This window comes from Eschrichtius robustus, chromosome 20 (genome assembly GCF_028021215.1).
Source record: "Eschrichtius robustus isolate mEscRob2 chromosome 20, mEscRob2.pri, whole genome shotgun sequence".
Classification (NCBI taxonomy): domain Eukaryota; kingdom Metazoa; phylum Chordata; class Mammalia; order Artiodactyla; family Eschrichtiidae; genus Eschrichtius; species Eschrichtius robustus.
The window spans coordinates 40,784,924-40,805,765 of NC_090843.1; the positions used below are offsets into that span (position 1 = coordinate 40,784,924).

The 20,842-nt window shown below is 51.5% G+C and overlaps 1 protein-coding gene across 5 annotated transcripts in view; it reads right to left on the reverse strand.

Annotated features, from left to right (window-relative positions):
• The window catches only part of CUEDC1 (CUE domain containing 1), a 75,474-nt gene extending 54,954 nt beyond the window's left edge, over window positions 1–20,520 (reverse strand). For 3 of the 5 annotated variants that reach the window (XM_068530710.1, XM_068530714.1, XM_068530715.1), the window contains exon 1: window positions 20,143–20,217. The gene's annotated coding sequence lies outside the window, so the exon portion shown is untranslated. Of the gene's footprint in view, window positions 1–20,142; window positions 20,218–20,427 lie in introns of those variants that run through there. The other 2 variants (XM_068530713.1, XM_068530712.1) reach the window with 2 other exon arrangements.
• Between the last annotated feature and the right edge of the window lie 322 nt (window positions 20,521–20,842).

Sequence of the window (20,842 nt, forward strand, 5' to 3'; positions counted from 1 at the left end):
AAGTTCTTGCTACCAAGGTGGGATTCCTCCAGAGGGCAACGGGGCATTCTGTAAGCTAAACAGTAATAATGCAACACAGGCATTTGACAAATATTACCTCATCTACTTTCACAACTACCCTATGAGGTAAGTACTATCCTTGTCCCGACTTTATAGATGGGGAAACTGAGGCTTAGAGGAGATAATTAATTTACCCAAGTTCAACAAGCCAGCAAGCAGCAGAGGAACGATTCAGACCCCCGCACTCTGACTCCAAAACGTGCCACTTGGATATTCTAGTACACTAGTAACAAGCCTTGTGGAGCTTCTTAGCCAAGGGTCCTTGAGATTTTGATGAGGTCCAGGGATCTCCCCCCAACGACATCAAATGCACAGTTTAATGTGTTTGGGTGTGCATACACTCTTCAGGGTGAAGGAGGGTGTCAAAGTTCTCTTTAGATTATCAGAGGGGTCTGGAACCCAAAAAGAGCTTAACAAACATGGGCCAGTGAGGTGATACCCCAATCAGTGCTTGCTAAGTTGACTCCAGAACACAGATCTTCTAACTTGAGTCCTCTACTTTTTCACTTCACCTCCCTGTTCTGATGAAACATCCAAGAGGGAAGCTGAATTTCTCCGCAAAGAGACGATGCACTGGCAGTTTAGAATTAGGCAACTTAGCACTGAAAATCCACCCGGCCTGCTTGGGAGAGGGTATCCAAGAGATACACTGTGGGCGAGGAGAGGGAAGAGTTAGCAGTCCGGCCCTGCGGGTGAAAGGGCTTTCCTACCCACTGCTTATTACTTCTTTCCACTGCTGCAAAACAAGTTCCAACATTGTCCCAATTCTGATCCTTGGTTTTGCTTGGATTCACATAGAGGAAAATACATTACCAGCAGCCCCAAACTATCAGAAATTCACAGGGGGAAGAAAGTCTCTGTTCCAAACTAATTTGCTACACTTTTAAAGACAGTTGTCTATCTAAGAGCAATGGTATTCCTTAAGTGGAGCCACTGTCCTCATTTTCAGATGCTCCAAGACAGCAAACAGTAACAATACTGCTGCTACCCACAGCTGACAGCCAGTATTATCAAGCACGCGTTCTGTGCTTCACCCACGCTTGCCTCATTTAACCCTAACTCCAACCCTATGAGGCAGAGGCATTATTATCTCCGACTTACAGATGACAAAATTAAGACTCAGAGAGGCTAAACAGCTGCCCAAGAACACACAGCAAGTTCAGTGACAGAGCCAGGATTCAAACCCAAGTCTATCTGAGCCAAAGATGGGGCCCTAGACCAGGGCCACTTAAAGCAGGTCTGCAGACCATTCAGGATCTGTTAGTCGTGGGTCCTTGGCAAGATAAGCACAGGAAAAGAGAGTAAGGATTTAGAGACGTTTCTAGCAATTTGATATTGCTACCACATTCAAGCACGCGACGGCAGACTTGTCTCTTTGAACAGGGAAAGCATATAGACCAGTTAAGACTTGTGCAGAGGGTCATGCTCATCGGGCCACATATCCGTCCCCAAAAGAATGAAATAAACCACCTGTCCTTCACCTCAGAGTTTGAGAAGCACTGTCCTAAAGCGCTCTGCAAAGACGGGCATCTATGCCACTCAAATGAGGCCACCCCCTCAGTTGCCCCCCTCAGCGAGCAGTCTTCTAGCAAGGCACTCCTCAGGCTTTTACGTGCCCACAAACCACCTGGGCATCTTGTTAAAATGCAGACTGACTTGGGCAGCCCAAGGTGGGGCCCAAGACTCTCCATTTCTAACCAGGTGCCGTGGGTGCTGCTGGTCTGGGGACCCGACTTCGAGGAGCAAGTTTCTAACTGCACATCACACAGGGACAGATAAGGCTGGTTCCAGAAACTCCACCGGACAAAGCCAGCCAGAGCCCAGCAAAGGGCCCAAGAACAGGCCCTCCCCCCGGGACTTTCTGTGAGGGGGCAGAAGGCCCTGCATGGGACCGGGTTCCCATCACAGGCAGCCCTAGCAACACACCTTTCCCACCCCAACCTGAGCCTGGGACACCAGGGGCCCTTTTTTCCGGAGTTGCAGAAACAAGGCCTTAAGGGCAGAGAAGAGCGGCTCTGAAGCATTTGCTACCTATAACCAGACCCGAGAAGAGGAGGTATTCTGATTAAACTGTGCTTCCTGCCTCAGCTCTGCTCATGCCACCCTGCAGCTGGATCTCGGACGCTGATGCCCTGGGAGGATTACCACACACGCGTGTTTGGGTCATCCCAGGAGGGCAGAAATGGCTCCTCAGTGGCCACTCCCGTGGCCAGAAAGGGCCACGAGCAGGGGAACTCCAAGGGGAAATGGTTCCCACTTCCTTCAGGTTACCTGTCCTATTCCCTGGAAGTTCTTGACCGTAGAGACTTTCCTCCTTATTACCAATCTCTCTCTCCTAATTCAACTTATGGCCCAAGGACTGAAGGACTATGTACTTATTAAAGGGGCAATTCACAGTAAAATGCTCAGATCTCCCACTCATTCAGGGATTCACTCTTTCATTCAAAAATATTTATGGGGCAACTGCCACGTGTCAGGTATCATGATGGACACGAAAGACGAGGGACACTTCCTCACTCTTCTCTAAGAAGTAGGGAATAAATGACCGAAGGGGCCATGAAGCCAAGCCATTAACTAAGGCAAGGGGCACTGCGTCTTCCTGGAGCCAGAGGGAAGGCGAGCTTCTGCACAGTAGCTTTCACATACGCATGGACTTAGGGAAAGTCAGCCCGAGGGTGGGGCTGGGAACTTGAGGCCGATGGTACCTGACAGGGGCTCCTTGACTTGGCTCACAACAGGGCGCAGAAAGGCCTGAGGGCTACTGACACACACAGCAAACACAGTCAGAGGGGCTTGACATCCGAACCAAAAGTGTCTGGACAAGACACAGACCCAACTCTGGGGAAAATCAGGCTGAAAAAACCAACTCCGGATCTCAGCTGACTCTCATGAAACCACGAGGCTCCTTCTTTTTTGCGAAAGCAAACAACATTCTCCTACCTCCAAACCCTGCCATGTGCTATTTCCGTACAAGATGCTCTCACCAATGTCAGTAGTACTACCACCCCTAATTGTGATAGCCAAAAACGTCCCCAGACACTGCCAATGTCTCCCAGGGGACAAAATCATCCCCATTTGCGAACACTGTACTGGAGGAATGGCCGGAAACCCTGGCTGTGCATGAGAAACACCTGGGGAGCTTCTAAAACTCACCCATGCCTGGGTCCCACCCCACACACATTCTGATTCTGGTCTAAGATTCTATACGTAAACAAGAATGTCTGTCACTCTACAGGCCCTAATGTTGCTTTAATGTGCTGGCTGACTCATCCATTAAGACTGACTCTCTCCAGAAGCATGAACTACATCTTTTCTTCCCCTCTCTCCACAAAGCTCCAGACAATGCTCCACGCAGTGTCTATTTTATGCTAATCAGAAGAGTCTGGAAAGTTCTTGAGCCCTCTCCACCCCCACTTCAAAGGAAGAAGCCACTTCAAATGGCACCATCTCCCCCAGATGCAATAGTAGATGACAAGGAGAATCTACAACCTCCAAACCTCAAAAGCAGGAGGGGACAGAGGAGATGGGGGCCGATGAGAACGCAGCCACCTGATTTTGGTCTCAGTGTCCAACCTCTGAATGAGCCCCCCTTCATGCCCTCCTGTGGGTGTGAGGACCATTTGCTAAATGGCCAAGACGCCCACCTATGTATACTCAAGTTTATTGATCCCCCACTTTTCTTGACCAGAATGGGGGCAGCAGCAGCAGTAGAAACTCCAGTCTGCCTGATTGAACACGGTTTTCCTCAGGCTGACGGTGACCTGAAAATAAATGCAGGCCCAGAATCAGCTACTTTCTGAGCTGGAAAGGTTAGGATCTTTCCCCACACCTCGCTCAAGGATCCCCAGGGGGATCTGGAGAGCTGATTGACAGAGGCCTGGCCAGTGTTAACAGTTAACTGATGTAGTCAAGTTCATGTCCTGCCTCCCCATCTCCCCACACCTGAGGCTGCCCCTGCTGGCCACCTCTTCGGACAAGGCCAAAGAGGGATGGAGTGTCAAGGGAGAAGATCTGATCTATTAACCCCTAGCCGCCCTAAGTGGAAATGCATTCATCATTCACACATTCATTAACAAATGTATAGAGAATACCTTAAAAGTGATATAGGTGCTTAGAGAGCAGACATGCCATTCTTCCCAATTTTTATACTTGAGTTAAAGACAAAATGAAGGGAGGGAAATCCAGCGGCCAAGCTCCCCCAAAGACAGCAAAGGCTATTCAAGCTCCCAAGATCAGCTTTCTCACTAAAATTCACTGGCTAATACATAAGAATATAAATTGCCATTTGGTTACATTACACTTAATGAATGACTTAGTATTTTCTCTGATATTTTCTCATTTGGTATTCATTGCCCAAAGGATGAGTGAGTCTTAAAGATCTGCTTCAGGTGGCCCTGGCTAGCTTGCTAAAATCCGTCTAGGGCAGGGGTCCGCAACCCCTGGGCCGCGGATCGGTAGCCATCCACGGCCTGTTAGGCACCAGGCGGCACAGCAGGAGGTGAGTGGCGGGCGAGACGGCGGAGCTTCATCTGCGGCTCCCCATCGCTCGCACGACCGCCTGAACCATCCCCCAACCCCCCCAACCGTCTGTGGAAAAACTGCCTTCCACAAAACCGGTCCCTGGTGCCAAAAAGGTTGGGGACCGCTGGTCTAGGACACCGAGGCCTTCCATTCTAGGATGCCAGCAGGATAGTGATTTTTTTTTTTTCTCCAAGCTTCCTTCCCTCCCCTCAATTACACACAGACACACACACCCTGTTGCCTGGAGACTGAACACATTCCTCATGCTTACGTTTCTTTTCATTCTCCAGAAGCAGGAGCTGTGGAAACTGGGGCCTCCAGGAAACAAGCCCGGGGGCGGGGGAGGGGGGGACCCGGAGTGACACTTCCTCACCAACAGGCCACCCCCTCCCCGCTGCCCCCCTTTCCTCCCCGGGTCTGAAAAGCCCGTTGGCTGGAACTGAAGGGCTCCCACAGGGAACAAGGCCCCCTTTGAAAGCCCGTGTTGACCGCAGCCCGGCCGGCGTTGCCATGGCCACGGTCCTCCTGGCAGCCCGGAGCCGGCGCAGCGCCGGGACACCCGTCCTGACCCCCTCCCCGGGGCCCCCGCGGGCCCCCGACACCCCTCTCCTGCACCCCGCAGCTGCTGGAAGCGCCGATTTTCCTCAAATCAGAAAACATCCTCCTAAAGGGGACGAAAGGGGATTAAGGCTTCCCCGGGAGCAGGCCGGCGGCGCCTCCCCGCCCGGCCGTCCGCTCACAGGGACAGGGACCCGCACGACCTCTTTCTGTCATTCATTCTCGCCGTGCCCGGGGCCCAGCGGCCGGGGAGGTCGGGAGGGGCCGGCTCGGGCTCGACCTCGGCCTGAAGCCGCGGGCCGCCGGGACCCCGGGCCTGACGGCGGCAGCCGGGCAGCTCCAGCCTCGCCAGACCCATGTTCCTCCCGGTCCCTCCCACCACCACCACCCCCGCCCCCGCTCCGAGAAGCCAGAGGGAGCGGGGCCTCTGAATAATTCAGCCCTCAAATTGCTCTGTGGTCGGAAGGGTTTCTTCATTTATTTTTTAACTCGCCAGGATCTGCAGTTTCACCACGGGAAGCACTTTAATCCCAAACCTGTATCTGGTTTGAGACCCAGGGCCTCCCAGGACTGCAGGGAAGGGGTCAATGAACTTCCAGAATCCAGCCAACCGCCCACCCAGCGCCAGGGCTGGGAAGCGGCTGCAGGTCGGGAGGAGGGCGCAGGCCTCCAGGGAGGAACTGAATTACTAGAAAGCCCTGAGCATCAGCCCCCTAGACTGCCTCTAGTGGGCGATGCCCAGCCCCCTCCAGCTTCCCACCCTCCCTCCCCACAGTCCTCTTGTTCACTCTGACTCAAGAGGCCTGGAGCACACAGTGTTACCACACGGCCACAGGTCCCTGGCATCGGCCAGCTTTGGCTTTCGTTAATCATATTAGCTAATATTTTACTGAGCTTTCATTTCATATAACCCTCACAATAACCTAATGAGGTAGGTACTATGCATATCCTCATTTCACAAGTGAGGAAACAGACTGGAGGAGGTTAGGAAATGTCCCCAGGTCATATAGCTAGCAAGTGAAGAAGGCGGATTCACACCCAGCTGTCTCATTCCAGACTCCAAGCCGGAATCCCCACGTTACATGGCCTATGCATATGCCGCACACAGCATCCTCAAGGAGCAGAACTAACTCAGCCCAAAGAGGTGGAAGAGCCTTGCTCATCGTCACACAGCCCACTGGGGCAGTGTCGGACGAGGACTGAAATGCCATAATCTGGGCTAACATCCTTTCCACAATCACAGTTTCAACTACCGAGGCATCCGTATTTACACAGGTGAAAGCACACTCAAAGTACTCCCTCTTTTACAATGTTACGGTCTAATGGCCTATAAACGTAGCTTGACCCCTGGCAATGCCCCATGCTAGTCCTGTCCACTCCCTCCAGTCTCTGCTCCGTGACCTTCCAATAAACAGCTCCCCTGCCTCCACCAAAACTTAAATCCTCTCCCACAGCATTATAATCTCTCCCACCCCCCTTCAGGACAGTGCGATCTCCAAGATTCCTAACGAGAAATCCCACACCACCCCGCCAGCTCATATTTATGCAGCACTTTATAGTTCTCAAAGCTCTCTTACAGACATTATCCAATCAACTCGACAACCCTTGAACTAGGTAAGCACCAGCACCTTTCTGAGGACTGCTCCCACCCCCATTCACAGGGGAAAGCCCCCAAGCCAGGTGGTACCAATGACCATGTGTTCCTGATCCTTCACTGCTTGGACCAGCAGGAGACAGCTGACACAAAGGAACAATCAGATTCTTTCCTCAGGAATTTGAATCAAGGTTCTGAGATACAATTCAGTCTGATGGTTACTGGAAGGAGGATGGGTATATTTGGGGGCCGAGGACCCATGACATCTGGCACACATCCACAGACGCAGTGGCATCCTGCGGTTCCAGGCACTTGGGAGGCCAGCCGTATTTCCTGCCCTTGATTCCTCCATTCCGCTGTGGCTTCAAATAGCTCAAGCTGGTTTCTGTTACTTGCAATCAGTAGAGTCTGAACTAACAGATGGGTGGATAATTATCCTCCTTTTGCAGATGAGGAAAGAGGCTCACAAAGGTGGAGTGACTAAAAGAATATCACATGACCAAAATGTAGTAAAGGAGAGGTTAAAATCCCTGCGATGTGACTCTCCTTCAGTGCCATCTCTTGCCTCCTTCCTTGGATTAAAGAAAGTGGCAGGTGCTCCCTTCTTGTTAGTGTTAAAAAAAAAAAAAAAAAAAAGATAACTGAGGATAAGTGATTAGGCTGGAGGCACTCCAGTGGATTAAAGCCAGAGACAAGAAATACAAAATCCTCTCCTTTGAAACCATGAAGACAACCCTTTGCCCCTCTACATTTCCCAGCCTCCTTTGCAGTTAGGTTGGAGCCATGTGACTAGTTCTGGCCAAATTAAATACACACAGAAGTAACAGGTGTCAGTTCCTTGCTAAGGCAGTTAAAAGCCAGGGGCTGGGGAACTGTGATGGCCCCATATTCCAGATGGTGTGGCTACAGGTGGGGGAGGGCTGTCTAACCCACGTCAGACTTTCCATGAGCACAAATGAACCCTAGATGGTGTCAAGCCACTGGGATGTCAGGGTTTGATTATTACTGTAGCACAATCTAGCTTCTCTCCTGGCTGAAACACACGAATCATTCAACCGGGGCCCTTCAGCACATTTCTCTGGTCTGCAGGATGCTGTATTTGTTTGTCTAACATTCATTTGTTCAACAAATATTTCTAGAACACCAAGTCTAGATGCTGTAACACGTACATACAGCCAAGAGCACAGTAGTGAAAAAGACCCAATCCCTCTCCTCAAGATGCTCCCTATCCGGTGACCCACAGGCCCTACCTTGGGACTAAAACGTGCAGTCCTACAGGTGTGAAAGCAGGACCTCCCACCCAGCCACTGGCTAAACTGAGCCCCAAGAAAAGGTAAGCTTCCAGGAGGCAAAGACAGCTTGTCCCAGCGACTCCAGGAGGGTAGCAGCCAAGGCTGAGTTCGCACCAGGTTTTCATACCCTGGGCTCTACCAGCTCCCCTCCTGCCGGCCATGCGGCCACACACAAGTGCCTCCCTTGCCCTGGGCACAGAACAGAGGGGAGAAGGCATCAAGGAGGAGTCATCAAGAGAGCAGGTGGCTGGTAGAAAACAGCAGCAAAAGACACAGCTCATCTGCCCTCACCCTCCTCTGCAGCAAGAGTTATCTCCTCTGGGAATTACACCCCTGTTTAATTTATTTTAGCCCCCAAAGTCCCCAACACCTGAGCTTTTTTCCCCTGACCCCATGTAGTTGAGGGCCAACCAGAGAAATCATCACTCTGTCTCTTTCTGCCAAAAGCTAGATGAGGAGAGCAGTGAGGCAGGTAGGGGCCACCACATACAGTTGTGCGGGCTGTTCACTGCACAAGGTGCCCATCCAAAGGGGCAAATGGGGCTGGAATCCAGCCTACGCTCTGCTTACCAAGCTGCATACCCTGAAGAAAGGGTCCCTTCTTCTAATTCACACAAAGGTGTCTGCTCTGTGCCGCAGCCCCAGAAGCACTGGAGCAGGGGCTTCTCCACAAGGAGCGAAGAAGTTTGGTGATGGGTCGGTGGGAATGTACTGTACTAGCCTCTCTAAGTTTGGAGTATATTTGAAAATTTTTACAATAAAGTTTAAAAAAAAAACCACATCCCACTCAGTAAGTGGCTGTATTACTTAGGCACGTCACTTTACCCCGTAGCCCTCAGCCTTGGTTCCCACATCTAAAAAGACAATAATCCTTGGCTCATAGTTTGGTACAGGACTAAATTAAATGACTGAAGTGAAATGCTTGAAACGAGTGAGTCCTCTTACACATGGGAGCTGTTAACAGTAGCTACTGCTGATGGCTGGGGCAAGAAGGAAAACGAGGCAAAATGGGGGCAGCGGGGCCTGGCGGAGAAAAGCAACCGCTCTGGGGAAAGTTCGCCATGAAGCCAGAGGGTGTCTGAAAACACAGCTGCCCTATCACCATTCCTAAACTGGGCTTCCAGGGGGCTGATCTGAGGGAGTTTTCTTGCAATCCCTCCCTCCCAGGTGGACTTCGAATTCCTCTGGGGACTCCAGCCTCGGCTCACAATCCAAATGACAGTCCACAGAAAGGTCACAAAGAGTGGCTCAGAAAAGGATGTGCCCCTCAGCTTCCTCACAAACTCAGAGACAAACAGGGTGGCTTCTGGGTGAGGCGGGGCAGACAGGGACTACTCACACCTGGAAGGCTCCTATCTGAGTTCTAAAGAGAACAAGATGTCCCCAAAGATGTCCCAGGGGAATCAGGTGTTAGCACAGGGAGGGCCCCACCCGGGAGGGCCCCACCCCCCTTCACGGGGTGGAGTCCAAGTGGCCATTCACGTCCCTAAAGGTCAAAAACTATGTTTGCACTGTCTAGTTGTATGTATGAATTTTTACATTATTATCTTCAAAATTATCACTGCTATGTATGAATTTCACCAGTGGTTTGCCATTTAAAAATGACACACCCCCCAATTTACTTCCCCTTAAGGCCTATTCCTTCCCCAGAGCCTCACGGGGATGGAGAGGGCTGGAGGTGGCAGTGGCACAAAGCTGGGAGCCCTTCCCAAAGCCCCTGGGGGAATCTCACCCTTGGCTCGAGCCACCAAGACCCTGTGTGTCGGCCCGGCCTCTACCTTGGGATACCCACACAGAAGGCCTCTGGTTTCAGTCAAATGCCATCTCACTCACTCGTGCTTTCTTTTCTTTCTTCTTTTGCAAGATGAAAGCTAATAGGATGATTCATTCTCTTAAGTCAACTCATGAGAAGAAAGGAAGTCACCCAAGTTCCCAATTCTCTCTCCTTTGAACACCAGCCACTCCATGGCTCACCCCCATATGCATTTCACAGAAATGCAATAACAAAGAAGAACTTCCACTAAAAAGCCCATCCTTCACCTTGCCTTTCATGTCTCAAGAATTTGCGATCTGTATCCATGGCAGTTAGTTCTAAGTTTCTGAAGCTGTCACAGCTGAGGGCTGAGTTGGGATGTAAAGACAGGCTTCCAAATAAAATGTGATAGGAGAGCAAAGAGACACATGGCCCGTAAATCCACAGCGCAGCCCATCACGGCAGGGAGTAAAAGTCCACCCAGAAAATGTCCTTCTCTGTCCCTGTCGGCTCTCTTCAGCTCTGTCCCAAACTTAGAAACAGCTGTTTCCCTATAACTCCAAAAAAAGCTCTCATATGCTCCATCTCCTCATTCTTTCCAACACTGTGATCTGTACACTTAATCTACCTCCAGGCTCAGCTTATCCCTCCCTCAGCTTGTCAAATAAGAAGAGGAACAGTCAAGGAGTAAGGAGTACAACACAACAGCAAAGCCCTCTTGGAAACACCGTCTACAGACTCAGCAGCCTGGCTTTCTGAGTTCAGATCCCAGCTCCTCAGTTACCTAATTGTGTGACCTTGGGCACGTTGACTTAACCCTCTGAGCCTCCGTCTCCTCATATGGAAAGTGGTAAATAATACTATACTCATACGGAGCTGAGTAAATAAATATATACCCCCAAAATGTATAGGATGGTGACTGGCATGCAATAAATACATAATAAAAATGTTATCATTATTAGACCATCACAACCATCTAGTGCAATAGGGATTATTATTAAGAGCTCTAGTTAACAGATGTGTTCAAAAGCCATTTGTTGCCGGGGTACAATAATAGATTAACCTCAGGCTTCCCTGGTGGCACAGTGGTTGAGAATCTGCCTGCTAACGCAGGGGACACGGGTTCGAGCCCTGGTCTGGGAGGATCCCACATGCTGCGGAGCAACTAGGCCCGTGAGCCACGACTGCTGAGCCTGCGCATCTGGAGCCTGTGCTCCGCAACAAGAGAGGCCACGATGGTGAGAGGCCCGCGCACCGCGATGAAGAGTGGCCCGTGCTTGCCGCAACTGGAGAAAGCCCTAGCGCAGAAATGAAGACCCAACATAGCAATCAATCAATCAATCAATCTTTTAAAAAAAAATAATAGATTAACCTCAAGAAAAGTACAAATTAAGAAATTAAGTGATCTGCTCAGAACAACACAGATGACACAGTCCATACATGGCAGAGCTCAGCCTGGATCTCTCATCTTGGACTCCAAATCGCACACTCAGAAATTTCACACTTTAACACGCTCCCTTCCTCAGGCGTGGAAATTTGAGAAGTCCCATGAATCAGCATGAAAACCAGATTTCAATTCTATAAGCCCCAGAGAGTGGCAGTAACTCAAGGGGATGTTGCAGGATTTGCCAAACGAAATTAATTTCCATTTGTTTTCATATTCCAAGAAAATATACCAAAACGGCCTTGTACCACCTCACCAAAGGTGTCAAAAGACCCCTCAAGGCCCAGGATCACACCCACCTCAACAATAGTTCAGGCTCCCTCGGGAGGCTCCCAGGCTGTCAGCAATTTGCAAAAAAGGTCAGTGCAAATCATTTGGGAAGGCATTTGTGCAGGCCTGGCCTAAGACATGTAGACTTCCACCAAGCCTGTAGTCTTTTCAAAACATGCACTGTCTTCACCCTTGATAAATAGCAGCCAGGCTACAGAAATATTTCCATTACACCCAAAAGCCTGCTTGCCACCACAGCTCATTGATATGGATGTTTCCACTTTGAGGAGAGCTCAACAAAAATATTGAGAAACACCCCAACCTTTCCAGCAGAGGTAACCATTCTGGCATTTAGGAAACCTCTGAACACTAGTAAAGGATGTTTGTGGACACAGATTATTTGGGAAACATATGCCCTCATGCCCAAAGTCTAACTATATCTAATACATGGATTGAGCCCATTTCTTCCAGCTCTATTATGAACATTCATTCATTAGAAGATTTCTACACAAGTACTTTCATCAGTGCTCTTTGTGTATTTCAAGACGGTGATGAAATCATCTTATGGCCACGCTGGAGAGAACTAGGAATAAAAAGAGTTTAGCACTGGAGCCCTGGCTCTACCACTAACTAGCCACGTGATTTCATGAAATGATGATAATAACAATAATAATAACAGCAGCAGCAGCAGTAGCAGCAGCTAACATTTACTGAGAACTTACGATTTGCCAAGCACGTGCTAAGGGCTTAATAAGTGATCCTCATTAGCAACCATTAGGGGATATTATTACTCCCATCGTATGGGTCAGGAAGCTAAGACTCAGAGAGCTTGAGCAACTTGCCCCAAGAACACAGCAGCAACTAGCAAGGGTGGATTCAAACACAGGCAGTCTGACTTGCAGTTCTTAACTACATACCATAGTTCTTTTCAAGGTGCTTAATGACCCAGGACCACAAATTCCTCTAGGGGCCGTCTGGATGATCTTCGAAATCCTTTCTGGCTTTGAAATTCAGTGATTCTCTCTTTTAGAAATAAAATGAATTTCTGACTTCGAGGAATAAAATGCAATGATGCTCTAGCACTGCTAAGGTGGGATGAAACATCTGTGTCTGCCTCACCCAGATCCGGTCAGGGGAGGAAAAGTGCTGATTTTCTAGGATAATGATACCCTGTGAAACCACCAGACTGGCCCCAAACCGTCTCAGGAAAAACGACAGCTTGAAGACAGCGTCTTAGAAGATGCTCCAACTTGCAAAGGTCTGCAAGTTCTCAACTATCAGCTCTCAAACCTTCATTGGTCTTTTTTTTTTTTTTTTTTTTAAGGAAACTCAAATGCAAGAAGACGCAAGTTTCAAGGATACTGGTACAAGGTGTGTGTAGGCCTCGTGGCACACTTACACCTGGCTTACCTCTCAGCTCTGCACCTGCTCATGGCAAACCCACCTCATCCAGGTAATCCGTGTTTTACAGCTTCCCTACAACCTCCCAGCTCAGTAGTCCTGTAATTGTGCGGGGTTTTGCCTGTGCACACCTGCTGATATCTTCCTTCATACGCTGCCTCCCAGCCCATAGACACACACATGCTCAATGGCCGCCTTCCCCGACTCCATCTCTGATTCATCTTCCTCCTCTCCCTGCTCAGCACAGGAGTTCCCTGCCCACCCACCTTGCCACTAGTGGCAGCCAATGGTGAGACTCTCCCAGCTCACTTCTCTCACTCGCCCTAGCTCCCGCGCGTGCTCTCTCTCTCTCTCTCTCTCTCTCACTCGGCTCCTGGTACAGCCTGAAACCGAAACTAATCTCAGACCTGAACGAAGTGAAATCATTTCCTACGCCTGATCACCCTACACGACCACAAAGAATCTTCTCCTCAGAGCTCCAGATCTAGCGTGTTGGTCGCCGGGAAAAACAGAGTTCTGCAGGTGCCTGCTAAAACTCGATGCTTCCTTAATGAATAGGCAGGAGGAAGCAAGAGATCCTCCACAGGGTTTTCTGCTGCTGCTGCTTTTCTTTAATTTGCACAAGTTAATTTATATTCACCCCAGGAAGTAAAGTTCACCACCCAGTATTTTAAATTCATTTTCCAGCATCGGTTCATGTTTGGCTCATTCTTAAGCAGATTCTCTTCTGAGAGCAAGCCTTGCTCCCTTCGGAGATCTCTGCAGCCATCTTGCTTGCTATGCAGCTTAGATGGCTAGACCACATGCTTTTCCTAAATTCAAAAAATGCAGCCTTTACTTTCATGCTGGGAACAAAAACAACAACTACAACAAACAAACAAAAAGAGCAAGTCATCATAAATGAACATAATGTCTGCCCTTGAAACCCTTTCAAAGAATTATACATTTTGAGAAAAATCCCAAACTGTTCTGTTCATCATTCTTGCCCCCAGCATGCTTTTGGATGCCTTTCTCTGTTGCTGGGGGCATCATGTAATGATTCAGTTGTTGGCTTGGGCAAAACAGAATTGAAATGGTAAATGCACTGGCCCAACAAGTGTTTGGTAAAAGAGTAATAACTTGTGGATCGTCTGCTATTTACTCTTCATTCAACAAAGTTTACTGAAGGCCCCGTAGGTATGCCTGAAGCTCATCTAGGTGCTGGGCCAGGAGGGTGAATAAGATGACCGCTAGCTCCGACTGGGTCATTCTCAGAAACATCTTGTGAGTAGGAGCTGAAGCTTTTCTCTAGTGCCAACAGCCAAACAAGCGGTCAACTACTTGCAGGTCTCCTGCAGCCCTCTTCACGAGGCGTGGACTCCATCCATTAGGGCTGCGGAGTGCCCCCAGAATGCATCCCCTCTGACAGGGATTGACACAGGCCAGCACACAGCTGTTGGGCAGATGTGGTTTGTGTCTTGGCTCATTAATGAATGAATGAGCCACGTACGGTGATGGGCATTCTTCAGTCACTTCAATGGTAAAATGAGGGGTGAAGCCAGATTTGAGCAACATTCTAGCTCAAAAATTCCAGCTCCTTTTCCCCTCCTGCTGCTGAGCTGACACAGATCTCGAGGGGCCTCTACTCCATCTTCCCGTCTCCAGAAGAAACCTCTTAAACCACAGAGACAAATGGAACTTGTTCCCATTGCTGAAGACCTTCGGGGATGGCCATTCCCCTCCGCTCCTGTGAGTCACTTGTTCTCACATCTCACATCCTATCTGCAACACTGTCCTGAGACCTTATTCGAGTCCTTCCTCTGCAGTTTACATTCATTTGCCTCTGGTTCTGCTTCTAAGTACGGACAGACAAGAGCGAATCACTGTGTTCTGAGCAACAACTCTTACAAGATTTTTATTTCTTCTTCAGCATGTTCACTGCAGGCTGTATAGGAGGTGACTTTAAAAACCACAAAAGCATCAAGGTAGCCAAATAAGGCAAGGGTGTTGCAGGATCCAGAAAATTTGACCCTCGGTTCTACTCAGAATTCACAGAGTGGGAGAACGATATACTCTGTGGTCAGATCAAAAGCCCATGGGGGGCTTCCCTGGTGGCGCAGCGGTTGAGGGTCTGCCTGCCAATGCAGGGGACACGGGTTCGAGCCCTGGTCTGGGAGGATCCCACATGCCGCGGAGCAACTAGGCCCGTGAGCCACAATTGCTGAGCCTGCGCATCTGGAGCCTGTGCTCCGCGACAAGAGAAGCCGCGATAGTGAGAGGCCCGCGCACCGCGATGAAGAGTGGACCCCGCTTGCCGCAACTAGAGAAAGCCCTCGCACAGAAACGAAGTCCCAACACAGCCATAAATAAATAAATTTTAAAAAAAAAACAAAGAAATACAACCAAATTAATTAAAAAAAAAAAAGCCCATGGGGCAGCAGCCACCTTTACCCTCACTCAGCTCAAGTGCCCCCTCCTGCAGGAAGCCCTCCCTGTCCCAGCTCCTCTTCTGGCTGGAAAAGCATCCCCTTCTTCAGCGCTTCGCCTCAGTGCAGCATTTGCCATGGCAGCTGGAGTTCTAGGCTGACGTGTTTATCCCCCCAACTAGACTATAGCCATCTCCCAGGCAGGGGTCATGTCTTAGTGACCTTTGTACTCAGGGTCAGGCCCCAGGAGAGTGTCTGGCACTTAGCCAGTGGTTCTCAGTAGGCTGTGCTAGGCTGAACCCTCCAGGCACGTCCCAGTGATACTTGAATGTTGCATTATCATCCCTTCACCAAGAGCACGTAACCCCTCCAATCCCCCCACCCAGCATCCCCACCTCTCAGCCCTTGGTTCAGTAGGGGTCTCTCTGAGACTTTCTCTAAAGATGTAAGCTCTCTAGCCAGGCCTCTTGGGTTCAAATCCTGGCTCTGCCAGTCTCTAGCCATGTGACCTTGGTCAAGTTATTTAACCTCTTTATATCTCCGTTTCTTCACTGAAAAATAGATATAATATCTCATAGGATCTTGTGAGGATGAAATAAGCTGATCCACGAGAAGCACTTGCAACAGGGTCTGACCCACAGCAAGTGCTCAGTGAGAGCTGGAATTATTATTTCCCAAGCCTATTGCTTCACAGAACCCCTGACCTGCCCCTGGCAGCTTCCACTCTTGACTGACATTGGGCCTGCCCTCCCCCCACTAGACCCCCTTCCTCCAGGCCCCTTCTGCCCGTTCCTCCAGGACCAATATTAGCATTAATATAAAAAGCCATTCGGGCTTCCCTGGTGGCGCAGTGGTTAAGAATCCACCTGCCAATGCAGGGGACATGGGTTCGAGCCCTGGTCCGGGAAGATCCCACATGCTGCGGAGCAACTAAGCCCGTGCGCCACAACTACTGAAGCCGGTGTGCCTAGAGCCAGTGCTCCGCAACAAGAGAAGCCATGGCAATGAGAAGCCTGCGCACCTCAACAAAGAGTAGCCCCCGCTCGCCACAACTAGAGAAAGCCCACACGCAGCAATGAAGACCCAATGCAGCCAAAAATAAATAAATAAAATAAAGAAAGAAAGAAAAGAAAAAAAGTTAAAAAAAGAAAAGACTTTAAAAAAATAAAAAAATAAATAAAAATAAAAAGCCATTCAACCCTTTTTACTGATTATGATCCTCCCCCCACCCCACCCTCACCAGTTTAGAGGGCAAATTCTCCAAAGAGAAGGGAGAAGAGTTGGTTCCACAGCAGGGCTAAGAACGCCGAGTCATTCTGCCCCCAACTATGTTTCTCTGTCATCCCTTGACATTTCAGCTCCTCATCTCCCCTCTGCTCAAAATTTAAGCCTCACCCTACCCCATCCCACCCCTCCAAAAGCCAGCCTCAGCCTCTAGTTTTTACCAAAGATCTTCCTTAGCAATAAGAAGCCTCAGAACATTAGCACCCAAGTGAAGAAATAATAATAATAATAATACCTTCTGTCTGGCATAGATCTCCTTTCATTTTTTCTAACGCTGAGAAACTGAAGCATCTACAAAGTCATAGAGTAAGATGGAGAGCTGGAATTGCAACTGGGGATATGTATGTAACTTCAGATCCTGCATTCTAAACCACTAAGCTATTATGGAAATGGGCACAGAGTGGCCGGATTGCCTCCTGGGGGTGAAGGTTAGAAGGATTTGGAAAGTTTTCATCCCACCAATCATTCCTCAGTGCATTTCACATTTTATGAAAAGGGAGTTTATGTTGACAGGCATTGTTACTCTATTTATCATTTATGACCTGTTTTAAAGATAAGAGCTATAGCTGCATTATTAGGAGTCCATTATATTACTCTGACACATCAGAGATGCCTACTGGGAGGTTAAAAGCAGAGAGCATCAGAGAAGAACTGAGTGAGCCGACACAACCAGCATTCTAAACTCACCAACCTGTGGCAGCCGGTGCAGCCGCCGACAGATAAGCCCTGGCCACCGATGTATGTGAATCTCTAGTCACCACAACGGGACCCTTACATCCCACCAACACAACTTCCAAGTTCCACGTCAGTGACCACTGGACCACAGTGTCTCCAAAGCCCTTCATGGTTCTCACTTCCCGTTAAGTCTAAGAGCCAACAAAACGGAGACATCACTTCCTCCAGGCCACCTTGTATAGTCAGAGGTGATCCCTGTCTGACTCCCAGCTTCTCGCCCCCCAAGGCTCCAGAATACACTTGCCTATGTTGCTTATTGCCAGGATTGGGGAAATCCATCAGGGCAAAGTCAATGTAGGAAGCTCTGAAGGAACAAACTAGTCTGAGTGCTACTACATGCTCAACACTGCTTGCTAGGCAAAGAAAAAATCTGAACTACCATTGTCTGGGGGCACTTGAACCTAAGAAGGGCTTCTCAATACCAAGCAGAGAAGTCACAGACAGCAGGCCCTACTAAAGGCTCTTCCAGATCCCCAACAAGTATAAATGCCACCAACACCTGAGCAGCAGCCCAGGGCCCAGTGAGCTTTGGCTAAGAAAGAAAAGGCAGGCCAGGTCTCCTTGGGGGTGCACTGGGGATGGTGACAGCCATTCCCTCTGGCCCCGACTTGCCTAGTCCAGAAGGATCTAAGGAACCTACAATACCTCGATCCTGGCCTTGAACAACTCTGCCCGAAGACCTCCTCAAAAGGAGGATTGTCTTTCACACTTACACTCTCCACTGAAGCACCTTCTCCCACCTCAACCCCGTGGCCCCAAGAATGAGCTGGGGCTATTAAAGCACCTGGCTCCTATTCTGTTGAAACACCAGAATATCCATCCCTCACCCTAGTCCCTGTATTTACCTCTAAATCAACAGTTCTGTGGCCCTGGCCCAGTTAGTGCCCAGAACCTTCTCACCACATAGACAGCAAAATCAGCCCCTGGAGAAGGGCCACCCCATTGGCCCCCATCCTCTGGCTAGCTGTAGGGAGCTGGGATCTGGTCCAGAGTTTCCAGGTCTCCATGGCCACAGCCCAAAGTTGCATCGGCAGGTCATGAGAAAAGCCCTCTTGAGAGGTCTGCTCTCCGCACCCTGGGACTATTCACTGACCCGACACAAAGGAGGGAACTGTTCTGAATGGCCTAGGCTGGACCACAGACTCTAGATCAGGGGTCTCAACAGGGGCCCCAGTTCCAAGGGGCACAGTGACCTTCAGATACTGCATACATAATGTGTCCTTACACACATGCACGTGTCAGAGGGAGGGAGGGGGGAGTTAGAGTTGTCACCAGATTCTCAAAGGGACCCATAACCCCAACTCTGGCCCCAAGCCCCTCCCCCCCCCAACCCCGTCATATCATCATCCCTAGACCATCCTAGCTGCCCAAGGTCTCTCTCCTATTTAAGGATGTGCCCAGGCCCGAGGCCCCACTCCTGATCCCCTGTCTCCTGCTCTTTCCAGCTGCAGAAAGTGAACTGGGGTGGGGTCCCACACACACCCTCCAGCTTCCTGGTGACCTGAGCCAGGTTTCTCTCTCCAGCCCAGGGATGCCATCCTCCATTCAAACTGAGGTTCCAAAGGCCTCGACTGCCAACAACAGAAAGGGACCCATTTCACACCTGATCCCAAGGGGGCCAAATTTCATGGTGAGACAACTTCCTTCATGAGAGAATTCCTGGTGTCCCTCACCTCCTTCAGGCACACGTGGCCAGCTCCACCCAGGCTGTAAAGATGAGCATGCCTGGCAAAGAAAAGGAATGAGAGGCCCAAGCACCTCCCTGAGTCCCTTCTCCCGAGCCGGTGGCTCAGGGTGCTGCAGGATAACTAACAGGAAGGCTTCCTCCCCGTGCTCAGCGATGCTCCTGCCTGAGGGTCAGGTGGGGAGTGAGAAGGTCTTGTATCCTGTATCACCTCTAGCACAACTTAATAAATTCCCAGTCACCCTCCACTCTCACCACAACAAGGAAAATCTAAAACCTCCCTCCGCTTAAATCAAATTCCTCTCCAGGAATTTCATTTCAGTATAAATTTCTTGGAACTAAAACTTCTTTTAACGGGAAAAGAAACGGGCAAGCCCATGCTAGGTGTAAGACAACAATGCAACCAGAAAATGAAGAGGAAATAAAGAATTAGCGCCGACACCAACCCCCTGGAGCTTAGAGCCCCGGGCATGTAGGACCGGAGGTGGAGGGGGGGAGCAGGGGCGGGGACAGTGCCTGGTGAACTTTCCCTGGCCGAGCCACGAGAGATGCAGCTCCCAGGGGACCGGGTGGAACCAGAAAAAGCTGAGCCGACCTGTGACATCGGCGGGGACAGGAAGCGAACCTCCCCTTTTCCTAAAAGGAGCTCTGGCCCCGGCAGGCGCCCCCCGCCCCCCACCCCCACCACCCGCCAGCCGTCGCCGAGCAGCCAGCGACCCCCCAACCCCGGCCCGGGCCAAGCGGGGAGGGGCGCCCATACACACAAGGGGGAGCGGCCGGGGAAGGGGCTCCGGGCGGCGCCGGCTCGCCGAGGCCTCGCTCGCTTTCCCCGCGCTGCCCGCCCGCGACCACCCCTCTCCCCGCGCGCCCCGCTCCCAGCCCCCAGGTGCCCGCTCGCCCCGCGCGCCCGCGGCCCGGGAGGAGGCGGCGGCTCGGGAAGGATGCGGGGCCGGACCCGCCGCACGAGGCTGGGGCGGCGCGGGCTCCCGGCAGGCGCGGCGGCCGCCCAGGGAATCAAACTCGCGCCCGCCCGGCCCTCCCGGCGGCGCCTCGGCGACCGGGCCCGGGAAGGTGGGGCCGGGCCGGGTCGGGGCCGCGCGCGGGCCGGGCGGCGCCGGCGGGGAGCGAAGGGAGGTCTTACCGAGCAGCCGCGCGCGCGTCCGCTCCCCGCGGGCCGGAGGGGCCGGGGGCTGGGGGAGGGGCGCGGCGGCGGCGGCGGCGGCGGCGGGCCGGGCGCGGCGGCGCGGCTGGGGCGCGGGAGGCGGGGAAAGCGAGGCGCGGCCGGCTTCCTAGCGGCGGGCGGCGCGAAATGCAGCTGTCCCTGCGCGGCCGCCGCGGGGCCGCAAGTGGGGCTACGCGGGGAGGAGCGGGACTGCGGGCCGAGCGCGGGCCGGGCGGCGGCCCCCAGACCCTCTCCGATACAGACCCCTCGGAGACAGGAGGGAAGCGGTATCGGGGTCCGCCAGTAACGCAGTCGCGGGGGCCGGGGGCTGCCAGGCCAAGACGAGGCGGATCCCCGCCGGACCCCCGCAGCAGCCGCGAGGACTCCCGGCTGGCGGGCCGGAAGGCGTGAGCGGGGAGTCTCGGTCCCGGGCAGAGTGGGTGCGGGGCGTCCTGCCCCACCCTGCTCGGGGAGCGACGCCAGGAGGGAGACCAGAGACCTCGGCTGGGGGCGGGGGAGACCTAAGAGACGGACTGCCCGAGAGGGTGCAGAATGTGGACGCGCATCTGGGACCTGGGACAGCTGTAGTGGAGGGGACGGAGGCACCCCGGGAGTAAGGGCTCAGGAAAGTAAACAAAATAAAAGGCTGAGGTCAAAGGAGATGGTGGGGAGGAGGTCA